The following is an 11,132-nucleotide window of genomic DNA, read 5'->3' as shown; positions in this document are numbered from 1 at the left end:
TAATACAGATAATGATGATAAGCTACTATTATTCTTCTCCCAACAGAATACTTGTTGTTCACCACTGCTATTTGTTCTTGTTTACCACTGTTATTCTTCTATCAAAGAACTGATTGTAGAAGAATCAATGAAACCATTGTCATTTGTTCTTGCTTTGGATGTAGATTAATGTTGATCATTGCATCAAATTATTTTTACACTTAGTGTGGGAGAGTACTTCTTGGGTTTAGGAATATATAATCATTTTTTAATTTTTTGATCTTGATCTTGATCTGAGTTTGCTGGGAATTAAGAGTTTATTCTTCTTCTCACTTGAATAATTTTCTGGAAGATAAACATCTTCTTCCCATTCCCATAAAGATTAAAATTAAGGAAAAAAAATGAAATGTAAAAAGTGATGCAAGGAAGAAGATATGAGCACTAAATAGGAAAAAAATGAAATTTTAAAAGTGACGCCACGAAGAAGATATCATGATTTCTAAAGGCTGATGCCGCAATTGCTAAAGGCGGGTACCAATCCAGGATAGCGGTATGGTACCCGCCCCGTTAATAGCGGTATCCGTCTTTAGCATTCGTGGAAGATATGAGCATTAAATGAGGATTTAATTTTGTTTCTCCCATTCCCCTATTAGATAACTATGGTTAGATAAAAGCCAATAAGGATTGGAGGAATGTGACCCCTGGTTTAGTAGGGGTGCACATAGATGCACTCGTTGCAGTGAGACGGTGAAATGTATAATTTATCTACCAAAATTAAAAATGTTAAATGAAGCAACATTGCACCAGCAGTTGCCAGAATAGTTAGATACTCTGAGCAGAAGGAGATTTTTTGAGCATATTTCTTTATTTTTACTTTCTTTCTAGGTTAGTTAGTAGATTAGTTTAGTGTTTTATTATATTTTTTACTTATCTACGCCATTTTGGTGGTTTTATTTACTCTTTTGAGGTTTATCTTCGCTTTAATGGCGATTTTGGGTTATTGGGTTGGATTCTAAGATCAATAGTGATGCTCTCCAATGACGAAATCTCCATCTTTGTTGTCTCTGGAAACGAACTCTTCATCGGAATCTTCATCATCAACTTATCCGGCAACGAAATTTTCATCGGTGGTCTTTTGACGACGAAAGCTTCATCACTATTTACCAGAGATTTGAGCAAATCACTCCTACTTTTGAAGCATTTCTTTCTAAAGAAGAAAAACAAATCAAATGGTTGGACTTTAATTCCGAGAAAAACGATCATTCTTCCGATTTAATCGGATCTTATTCATACTTGTATTTGTCTTACTCCGGTAATCCTTCTCTTTCTCTTGTCGGGTTTCTCGGTATTGTACTCTTACGATATGTTCTTGTTACTTTGTATTCTCTTATTTTCGATCTTAAACTTATTGTAACCTTGAAATCCCATTAATGAAAAGGTTCCTTGTTTATCAAAAAAAAAAAAAGACAGTTAGATACTTTATTTATGAACGCATGGTTGCACGTTCGACTCCTTAAAGTTACACTTTTGACCTATGGTATTGAGTTGAACCAGTTTGAAAATGGACTGGGTAGTACGGGTACCGGTCTGACTGGATAGATCAACCGGTTTTCATAAAACAAAGCGGTTTTAAAGGAATTTGTTGGGTCAGTGGTGAACTAAACTAGAAAAATTATTGGTTCAAGGGTTTATTGGTTGGGCTGGCTGGTCTGGGCTGGGTTTCAAAATATCGTGCAAAAAAAAAACGAGAATATCTTCTTTTTTTCGCTCTATCACTGAATTTTTATTTCAAAGAAAATCTAAAGTTAAATTACAAGGCAACAAAAAATAAAAAGACTAAAAAGAAGCAAACTAATCTGAAAACAGACCCAAAAGGAGGACATTCATCTGCAAAATCTATAGAATCTTACACCATGCATTTCAATGCGATGTAAAGATTGTGGTTTCCATGTATGCATAATTCTTTCTCCAGCTCTTAAATGGGCTCCCTTTTTGGCAAAATTGTCTGCAGAGAAATTAACTTGGTACTGAATTTCGGATAATCTTCTACAAGCTTTAATCCATCTGTTGTGTATAAACCATGGCATATTGTTGGTTCAGAAATCACATATCACTAATTTTGAATCTGAATTGATTATGATGCAACTGCACTACAATGACCCTGCACATTCAATAACACATACCACTGTCATGACCTCAGTTATATAGTTAGTAGCTACACCTATCCGACCTGATAAATTACCCACAACCTGACAAATATGCTCTCTAGCTATAATACCAAAGCCAACATTTCCTATATTACCCAAAGAAGATCCATCACAACATATGAGGATAAAACCTTCAGAAGGAGGATGCCAAGAATATTCTATGATTTCCCTATATTTGTTAGAGCGTAGCTCGGTTGAACTCACCAAGCGTTGGTATGTCAAGTTTGATTGTAAAATTTTAGTATCAAAACTCATCTAGAGTCGCTTGATTAAATACTAGAGTCAACTTCGTTTAGGTTAGACTAGAAAGTCTAGGAATGTTGAGACATACATGTATTACTCCGAATACCTGAAGAATATGAAGAAGTAACGACTACAACGACGACATCATCCTTCCTATTGAGGTTAGTTATATTGACTTGATCTTGTTTCTATTCCTAAGGTATCTTTCAAGTCGTGCTATGTTGAAAACATAACATGCAAAGCTGTATATATTGTATATAATACTCTAGTGATGTGACTTGGTCATAATAGTATGATCAAAGTGTCAAGGAAAACATATTACGAAATATGAACGCTTATCTTTTGGAACTTCGTAAAAACGACATCGACATAATCTATTATACATATAGTTATTTGATTATGTGTGCATTATATAGGAATAATTTCACCCTAGGAAACAATGTTTTATAACATTTGTTTAAAGGAAGTACTTTTATGTATTTGTTTCGTAATCGAAAGGAAATCATGATTGATCTTCTTATTCATTGAATATCTTTTGGATGACCAATGGAAGATGACTTTGGTAGAACCTATCTTAAATTGTTAAGATTTATAATATAACAGGTCATAGTCTATATAATATAGTTTGTTGTGTAATCGGTCATGAGCTTCATTGTAAATTTTGCTGTAACTGATCACAAGCTATATTGGAATGCAAGTTGTAACCGTTCACAAGTTACTTTTGGAACCTAGGTATAACCGGTCACAAGATGAATTGGGAAGTTAGTCGTAATCGATCACAAGCTACCTAGTAGGGAAGCAAGGTGTAACCGGTCACAAGCTAACTCAGGAAGTAAGGTGTAACCGATCACAAGCTACCTCTGGAAGCAAGGTGTAACTGGTCACAACCTAGTTTGGGAAACATGGTATAACCGATCACAACTTACATTGTGAGGATGGTACAACCGATTCCAAGATGCAAAACCGAGTTTCTAATATTCACATATCTTTGTGTTTTGTGTGAAGCTTGAAATTATGGTTTTCTAAGAAACTTCTAGATGTCGACATATCTGAACATGTACATAACTCTTATCATTTATTGTTCAAAGATACTCCTTGATACTCAAGGTGATCCCTAGTTCGAATAAGTGAAAAACATTTTATTATGATTTGTATCATATATGTCTCAATTACCAGCAATTAAAGCATATCCTATGGAATATATTATTAATTAATGTGATAGACTAATTATAAAAGTTTTCCATAAGAGTTTTCAGAAATATTGGCTAACATTTATTGGGAATAGGAAAACCGAATTTAGGTACTTAAATGCATATCTTGAGAATATTTCCGGTTTTGGAATTTCCTTGTTGTCCAAACAACCTTGGTCTATAAATACTTGAGTTTGTATTTCTTGCAAACTATCCTAAGATCCAGGAAAACTTCATTTATTGTTGTTTCTGGTGGAGGCGTCTATCTGGAGAGGAAAATACCATAATTAGGCGAAATATCTTATGACCGCAAATTTAAAGACTTGTGTGGGATCAAGAAGCTCTACAAGTACCGTTGGTGGAAAACTGGATAATTGCAGTGTTATTAGTTTTCAATTATTGATTTGATTGACTAACGATTGTTGAAACTTTGATTGCACCTAATTTGTTTATTTTTGAGAATCTTCTCTTCTGATATAAGATTCACTCGGACTAGATCAAAGTATTGACGGGATATATAGAACCATGTTTGGATCTAAAGACATCTTGTGATAATCCATTATTAACAAACTTCGTTATGTGCGTGATTGATCAAAAGAGGATTCAAGTATTGTTGTGCAGGTTTTTGAAGGAAATGGAAGATTTGAAGATGAATAAGAATTCTTATTAGTTTTCTTATCTTGTGGATTTAGTGCACAAACCTTGATCTGCTGGGATCCAACCAGAAATATTTTATCTTTGATAGAATTGATTGATTAGTTGTGTGAGATCGACATCTCTCTTGTAGGATCATAATCTCGCAGAAATAATGTCTCAGCGAAATTATCAACAACATAACACAACAACGTCGCAGAATAATTTCAGAAACGATATAATAAACGACGTCAGCCAAAATCATGAGAAAAATGTGATGGTCCTGCGAAAATTAGAGAGTTTGCGATATTAACATTTGTAAGGTTGCGAGAATGTCGCAAGCCATATCCGAAAATAAAAGACAGATTAGCTGTCATCCACTATGTATTTCCTTATAAATAGTCGTTCAGTTGTAAAGGAGAGAGGGAGATCTTTTTTGGGTAAGAAACAAGTAAATAGGAGAGAGAAAATCTAGAGCAGCGGTTATTCTTGATTACTTTATCTTTTCTTGTAAGATTGTTCAAAGATTCATCAATAAAATTATGATCGTTAATCTAAAATGAGTTGAGTGTTAATGAAATCATATGAGGGATGTAGTGTAGGATTTCCTGCAACTACATAATGGCGCTAGAAACAGGGAGATGAAGATCGAAAGTTGAAGATTGTTGTTGAGATTGTTCAAATCAAGAAAGTGATTAAATAAATCAGTGAACCAGTTAAAAGAAAAATGATTAGAGTCAATGAAGATGACAAAAGATTGGAGTGTAATATGATAACAAAAACAATGATTAATGAATTCCATGAAAACATCAAAGGAAGAATACATAAACGAAATTTTGAAGGAAGGAAGGTTATGGCGTAGAAAAGACATCACCTTGAAAGATTGGGAAAAGCAAAAAATCATATTCATGGCGGCAGAAATACCAAAAGAAAATTTAACAACCATCTCCATTGGTTATTACAGTGCCTATTACGCGAAAAGAGAGGGGACAACAACAAAATCCACGGAAGAATGGATATTGAACAGAACTTTAGTCGATACAGGAAGTTCAGTGGATATAATATTTTATCATGCATTCAGGGGAATGGGATTTAAAGATGAAGAAATGTCCAGTTCAACATATTTGTTCATGGCTTTGGAAAATCCACAACAAAACCTAAAGGAGAAATAGTGGTACGAATTCCACTAGGAGAGATCGAAAACACGTACACTATGCGTGGTGGATATGGAATCGCCATATAATATGTTGCTAGGAAGACCATGGATACATGCGATAAAAGTTGTAGTATCAACGTTGCATCAATGTATTAAATTCCCCACACCAAATGGAATAGGTGAAATCAGAGGAGATGTTGACAATGCGAAATTATGTCATCAAATTGAAGTAAAGCATTATGAAGGACAAGCAAAAAGAAAAATTTCGCAGAAAGTTGGCAAAGGAGGCAAAGAAAGAAGAAGAATTTAGAGTATACATGATAAGGGCAAAAGAAGGCAGGGAATACCCAGCGAAATTTCGGAAGAAGGAGAAGGACCTGTGAAAACAATAAAAGAACCAACACCAATGGGAGAACCAAGTCCAGTTACACTGCCGCAGAACCAACAAAAGAAGTAAACGTTGGGACTATAGAAGAACCTCTAATATGAGAATTGGAACCAAGATGGATGAAAAAAGAAGAAAGAACTGTTAACCTTTTGCGAGAATATAAAGACGTTTTCGCAGGGAGCATGGATGAGATACCGGGAATAGATCCATCAATTGCATGCACAAGTTGGAGATTAACAAGAATGTGAGACCATTTAAACAAAGAATAAGAAAAATCGCAACAGCTTACCATTCCCAAATAGAAGAAGAACTACAGAAAATGCTTGATGCAGGAATCATAAGAGAAGCTAAATACCCAGAATGGATAGCGAATATGGTCATTGTCCCAAAGAAAAACAAAGGAATAAGGATTTGCATAGATTTCACTGATTTAAACAAAGCTTGCCTAAAGATAGTTTTCCGTTACCAGATATTCCTCAAATGGTGGAATCCGCAGCGGGAAATGATAGGGTATCGTCTTTAGATGGGTACAAAGGGTATAACCAAATCCCTCTCGCTGAAGAAGATCAAGAACATACTGCTTTCTTCGCCCCTAGAGGTTTATATTGTTACACGAAAATGCCATTTGGTTTGCGAAATGCGGGAGACATACCAAAGAATGGTAGAGAAGGTGTTCGCAAAATGGATACACAAAACATTAGAAGTATACGTGGACGACATGTTAGTAAAGAGTAAAGAAGCCAAAGACCATGTACAGGACCTGAGGGAGATTTTTGAACAAATGCGCGTATAACATTAAATGAATCCTGAGAAGTGTACTATTGGAGTTGCATCGGGAAAATTTTAGGCTACATTGTATCAAAGGAAGGAATACAGGTTGATCCAGAAAAAGTGCAAGCAGTTCGTGACATGCCAACACCAGCAACAATAAAAGATGTACAGAAGTTGAATGGACTTCTAGCTTCGCTGGGGAGATTCATTTCGCGATCATCAGACAAATGCAAATATTTTTTCGATATACTCAAGAAGGGTGCGAAATTCAAATGGACTGATGAATGCGAAAAAGCTTTTCAAGGGATCAAAGAACATCTTATGAATACAACTATTTTACAAAAAGCAGAATCAGGAGAAGAATTATTGATCTATCTTGCGACGACGTCGCATGCATTAAGTGTGTGTTATTGCGAATAGACGCAGGAGTGGAGAAACCCATTTATTACATTAGCAAAACTTTTAATACTGCCGAGAAGAATTACTCAAAGATTGAGAAGTTAATCTTAGCATTAGTTTATGCATCATTTAAGCTCCGCATATATTTTCAAGCGCACAAGATAAAGGTATTAACAAAAGTACCAATTGAATCAGTGATGAAGAATTCTAAAAGATCAGGAAGAGTGGAGAGATGGAATGCACAAGTAGGCCACTTTGATATTAAATATGAAATTTTGTCTTCACCAAAATCACAAGTTGTTGCAGATTTCTTGGCAGAATTTCCTTTAGAAGAAGATGAAGCGGTAGAAGAAATGATGGATATAGAAGAAGAACACGGAGATCCAAAAGATTTATTAACAGAACCAAATAGATGGGAGATATTGGTAGATGGATCATCAAATGGAGAAGGCAATGGAGTTGGAATTGTTTTAATTTCGCCAGAAGGAATAAAGATGGCTTTTTCATTCAGATTGGAATTCGTCCACTAATAACGAAACGAATATGAAGCTGTGATACATGCCTTAAAATTCGCAATAGAAATGAAACTAGAAAATGCCAGGATCACTAGTGATTCGCAGCTAGTTATTCGCCAAATAAAGGGAGAGTATACTACAAATGAACCATCCTTGAAGAAATACAAGAAGCTCGTTGAAGAATTGTCAGCGAAAATCCCAAAAATAAAATGGAGGCACATTTCAAGGAAGGATAACAGACTCGCAGACGCTTTTGCTTTCATCTCAAGCATGATGACAGATCCAACTGCGAGATGCATAAAAATACAAACATCTGTCACCATCAATCAATAAAGAAGAAGAAGAAGTGGACGTGATGATAATAGACGAAGAAGAAGAACAAACGAACAATATCGCAGATGGAGAACGGAACTTCATGCATATTTGGCGAAAGGAGAAACACCAAGAAATAGATTGGAAACACAAGTTAAAAAGCCGCGCAACGAATTATGAATTAAGATGGGATGCTATACCGAAAATCCTTTAATGGACCATCACTCAGATGTTTGACACGAGAGGAAGGAGAAAAAGTGCTAAAAATGTTACATAGTGGGGATGCTGGCAATCATAGCGGGGAAGATCTTTGGCACATAGAGCAAAAATGCAAGGCTATTACTGGCCATACATGCACGAAGATGCAAAAAAATATCAAGACGTTGCGAAGATTGTCAGCGGCATGGAAAGAAAACATGCACCTGGAGCACCATTGTCATCTTCAACCAGTGTGTGGCCTTTTGGAAAGTGGGGCTTAGATATTGTGGGGCCATTTTTACCAGGTTCTGGACAAAGAAGATACTTAATAGTCGCAACAGATTATTTCACAAAATGGACAGAAGTGAAGGCAGTACAACATATTCGCGACAAAGATATCTTTACATTCATATTCGAAAATATCATTTGCAGATTCGGAATTCCTGCGCAGTTGGTATCTGATAATGGGAAACAGTTTGAAGGACAGAACATAGAAATGTTACTTAATGCATTTAAGATAAAATGTGGAAAGTCTACTCCTTTGTATCCACAAGCTAATGGGCAGGTAGAAGCAACAAACAAAACAATTGCAGATATATTAAAGAAGAAATTGGAAGGACATCACAGAGCATGGTGCGAACAAGTACATAATGCAGTATGGGCTTATAATACAACTAGAAGAGAAGCTACTGGAATGTCACCTTTTTGTTTAACATACGGAGTTGAAGCGGTGTTACCAACAGAAGTTGTTATTCCGACAACAAAGAGAGAAGCTTGGGAGAAAAATCTTAGTGCGGGTTTGATCTTAAACAAACTTGATGAATTAGAAGAAAAGAAGAGAAAAAGCTTTACAACATATGGAGAATTATCAGCGAAGATTAGCCCGAGAATATAATAAACGTGTCAAAGTACGCGAATTCCAACCAGGAGATTTAGTTCTGCGAGAGACACCAATATATCAGCGAGAAAATGGTGGAAAATTAGCGAAAAAATGGGATGGACCTTACATCATTAAGGAGATAGTTGGAACAGGAGCTTATAGATTAATGGATCCAGAAGGTAGAGATGTTGGTCATAGACTTGACAGACCATGGAACAGGTTGTACTTAAAAAGATATTATCCGTAAGAAGCTTTGAGAAGTTATGGATTCTGAAAGAATAATTGCAAGATTATTCATATCAAAACAAGATCATGATGTGCGAAACTTTCGCAGAGATAATCACAGAACAATGACATAAAAGAAAGGGGCGAACCTTTATGGCGTACACCCTAGTTCGCGAATAAAATTTCGCAAGAGGCAAATGTAAGACCTAAAGTACGTCATATAAGGGGGTACCTGTTGCATGGCTCAGGGAAAGGCTACACCGCCACCGGAACCTGAGTCATGGAGATTTGGGGTCAATAAAGCCCATCCGGGAGAGGCACCTTGGATTCTCAGCTTAAGCATATGACTTAGGTTGGGCGACTAAGGTAATAAGGACTCTCCCAAGGAGTGCAGATCTGATCAAGGCGCCGAGGTACACGGTTGAGTCAAGAGTGCCAGGGGCGTTTGAAGCGTACCTTGCCATTCTTGACAAGTCTTGGCTTATACTGCACTCGGCCTGAAGAAAACCCCACTTAGGGTGCAGTCTCGTAACCATAAGCCCTATAGGTAAAAGGGATAAGAGGCTGCGAAAACAACTGGTTGTTGTTAAGACTGGATGGGAGGAGAACCTTGTATGGTAGAAGTACGCCTCCTTGAAGGGGCAACCAGGGGGAGATAAGGGCGGCACCCTCCATTAGGGAGCTGATAAGTGTCTTAAGACGCAAATGTCATGAGGCTTTTTACGCAAGGGTATTAAGGCTTGTCATATTTGTGCAACAATCCTGAAGAGGCAATAATACAAAAAAAAAAGATAAGACGAGATCAATGGGTTTTCGCATGAAAGTGCGAAGACGTCCTGCGATTTCGTCGCAAGACGGCAATGTCATGGGGCTTTATTTTCGCAAGAATATTTAGGCCTGTCATATTGTCGCAACATTCCTGAAGAGGCCATAATACAAAAGAAAAAGTTAAGGCAAGATCAATGGGTTTTGCATGAAAGTGCAAGGACGTCCTGCGATTTTGTCGCAATGACAAGAGGTGGCATAATAAGACCTTTAATTAGGAAGGCAAAATAAGACCACATGACAAAACAAAATATTTATAAATTCATAACAGATTATTTTTCGCAAGAAAGATAATGAGAGGCAAGTATGGGAATCAATAACAAGAAGCATTATCTTTCTCACCAGCAAAATACTAAAAGGGAAAATTGATTCCAAAGTTGGTTGAAGAATATTATTCGCAAAAAGTATAAAGATAAGACAATTCAAGAAGATAAACTAGATAAGAAGCTCATGCTTCAGTATTAATTCCAGTAGAAGGAGATAAAGACGTTCTTCGCCAATGTTCTCATTATCGCAAGCCTCTCCTTCATTTCGATTCTGATCTTCGCCTTGATAGCACCTTGATTATCGCCAGCAATTACTTCTTCAGAAGAGATTTCTTTTCATTTCATTTTGATTAACACCAGCAGATGCTTCCTTAGAAGGAATTTTCTCATCTTCCAAGAATATCCTCTGCACCACTTTCTAATCATAATCACTATCAGCAGGACGAGGAACTTCATCATCATCTACTTCCAAAGGTTCGATTGATGTAGGAGGAAGAGATTTAGACAATAAATATCATTTACAAGGACTTCAGCCCGGAGATGAACTTGACGAAGAAGTGCTCTCTGATGATTCCTATCTTGAATATCCTTAAAGTAAGCAAGATAATCAAGTCTTCTTTCTGCTCGGTCGCGAGAACCAGTAAGGACAGAGACAGTAATGCATTTTCTTTGCGAATTTTGGCATATTTAGCCTCCAAAACAGAAATGGAGGAATGAAGATTCTTCTCAGACTCTGCGAAAGGTAGAATACAAAATTTCATAAGATGAAGAACTCAAAAGATATGACAAAGAAAAGATAGTTAAGGCAGTCAAACTATTATGACTACCTTCCTTTTGCGAAATAAGGTGTTGAATCAAGGTCAGACAACTATTCTCCCAACGGTCCATTGCGTCATCAAATTTATCTCCAACTAAACCTTTAAGTCGAGACTGAAGATTTTTCTC

The sequence above is a fragment of the Papaver somniferum genome, chromosome 7, assembly GCF_003573695.1.
Source record: "Papaver somniferum cultivar HN1 chromosome 7, ASM357369v1, whole genome shotgun sequence".
Classification (NCBI taxonomy): Eukaryota; Viridiplantae; Streptophyta; class Magnoliopsida; order Ranunculales; family Papaveraceae; genus Papaver; species Papaver somniferum.
This window is presented reverse-complemented; position numbering follows the sequence as displayed.